Source organism: Engraulis encrasicolus, chromosome 11 (genome assembly GCF_034702125.1).
Source record: "Engraulis encrasicolus isolate BLACKSEA-1 chromosome 11, IST_EnEncr_1.0, whole genome shotgun sequence".
Classification (NCBI taxonomy): Eukaryota; Metazoa; Chordata; class Actinopteri; order Clupeiformes; family Engraulidae; genus Engraulis; species Engraulis encrasicolus.
The window spans coordinates 41,633,983-41,636,482 of NC_085867.1; the positions used below are offsets into that span (position 1 = coordinate 41,633,983).

At 50.4% G+C, this 2,500-nt stretch overlaps 1 pseudogene; it reads left to right on the forward strand.

The window, feature by feature from the left end:
• Nucleotides 1-2,500, forward strand: part of LOC134457751 (cilia- and flagella-associated protein 251-like) — a 28,184-nt pseudogene that overhangs the window by 24,714 nt on the left and 970 nt on the right.

Here is a 2,500-nt window from a genome sequence, read left to right on the forward strand (position 1 = left end):
CACACACACACACACACACACACACACACACACACACACACACACACACGCACACACACACAAACACACACACACACACACACACCAATCCACATTGTCTGTTTGTCGCGTGTCGGCAGACATGCACGTACGGACACACTGGTCCCTCTTCTCCCCTTGCCTTACACGCACTGTACAGTAGGCCTTATGGCTTCCGCCTCGGAAAAGTGCAATAGAATGGGTACTCAAATCGGCGTTCCGAAACACAAACTCTGAGTACTTTGGTGTACTCCGAGTCCGTTTAACATTAGTCTTTTCAGACGTTTGTATTGTCCCCAGCTGTTGCAATAGAACGCATTTACAACGGTTGTCGGGAGAACAACCTCGGATCTTCCGATGGCCGAGTTTCAAAAGAATGAGCCATTAGACAGAGCCATTGATTGTGCTCTCATAACCCTCCTCTGATACCTGCTTCACCCTCAAGCTATCTCTCTCTCGCTCCCTCTTGCCCTCTCGCTCTCTCGCTCTCTCTCTCTCTCTCTCTCTCTCTCTCTCGCTCGCTCCCTCTTGCTCGCTCCCTCTCTCTCTCTCTCTCTCTCTCTCTCTCTCTCTCTCTCTCTCTCTCTGTCTGTCTGTCTGTCTGTCTGTCCTCTGCTATCTAACTCTGTGACACTCTCTGTCTTGTGCACACACAGGTACACACATACAGTATGCACACACACCAGTACCTTTTTAATAAGACGCAGTTGTAGTTCTGAAACTGCCATTAATTTCCCAATGTTCATCTCAACAGTTGATTGCAAAAAAAAAAACATCAACAGAACTCCATGTGCCATGCCCTCAAAATGCAATCTGGTTGCCAACTGTCCAAATGACTGACCTACCGTACGATCGTACCAACTGACACAGCAGTGAGTACTACTTTGGTCATCACTCCAGGGGTGCATTTCTCGAAACCAAAGTTGCTTACTACATTAGCTACTTTGTTGTTTTCAATGCATTTTCCCATTGGCAACTACCGAAGTTGCTAACAAGCTAACAATTTCTCTTTTGAGAAATGCACCCCAGGATTGTTTGTTCACATTTGTTTGGTATGCACAATACGTATAGTTTATGTTTGCATGCAATGGCATAAACATACCATATGGTGCTCTTTGCCGTATAGCAAAATTGTTTCCACCTGTTTGGGAGCAACCCGGTACCGCCTGGACTCAAAGATCGCCTCTCAGCTGTGTCAGTATGGTTAAGTTACCGTATTCATCATCCAAGGTGTATGAAAGAAAGAGGTTTAGTAACATTCTCACGCCGCACCGTGCGGAGCTGCGTTGTGCTGGCTAGCATTCGCTATGCAGCCACAAAGGAGCATGACGCACAGGGCCGCTGACAACTTTGGCCAGGCCTTGGACAAAGTCATCAAAAGGGCCCCCCGGATCCCGATTCCAAAGAATAAAATGTAATCACAGCACAATTCCGGGCCTCCCCTCCCTCACCCTGAGCCTGGGACAACTGACCCCTTTGTCTCCCCCTGCAGGCCTCCCTGGTAGTGCTGGCATGGCACCTACTTCACCCCCTCCAAGGAGCACGTATCAGAACACTAGTCAGTGTGCTGATGTATGTGCATAATGTGACATGAGGGTCCACCCGTATCCATCACTGCCACGGTACTGATAAACACTGGCATCTTCCCCAGCCCCAGCACCCCCCCCCCCCCCCGCCCCAAAAACACCCTCCAACACCCTCCATCACCCTCCCGCCCCCTCGCCCACCTATCACTTCGCATGCCACATAGTCCCCACGTGCCCACTCCACACATGCCACCTCGGCAAAGAGATAGGGGACTGATTTTGGGTAATGTCATTACAAGGGATTATCACACATGGCAAGACATCATTAATCACCTCCCGCACTCAATTACTGCTGTATTACGGACCCGGGGGATGCCTCGCGACGTGCTGGGCTTGCAGCGAGGAGAGTGTGGAGAGGGGTGTGGAGAGGGGTGTGGAGAGAGGGTGTGGAGAGGGGTGGAGGGTCCAGATGCCTGTTCTCCACACCTTTCTTTGCCCGCCCTCCGTGGGGACCGTTCTTTTAATCTTAAGAAAAAACACACACCACAGGACAATAAATGAGTCTTCATCCATATTCAGGGTCGCCGTAAGAGGGGGAACAAACGGGTCACATGTCCAAGGCACCGGGAGAGAGGGCAGCCCAGAAGTGGGTCCACTCCTAATTACATCGCATGCACAGTATTGGGGTTGGGGGGCCCTTTCAGATGGCTTTGTCCTGATAAAGGCCCGGCCTGGCCAAAACTGTCAGCAGTGCTGGAAGTGCGGGGTTTACCGACAGAGTGCCGTATGGGGGTCGTGCATAGTCGCAGATGGTGGAGGCAAGGTGAGAAGAACAGAACAGAACAGGGGTGCATTCCTCAAAAGAGAAATTGTTAGCTTGTTAGCAACTTCAGTAGCTGCCAAGGGAAATTGCATTGAAAACAACGAAGTAGCTAATGTAGTAAGCAACTTTGGTT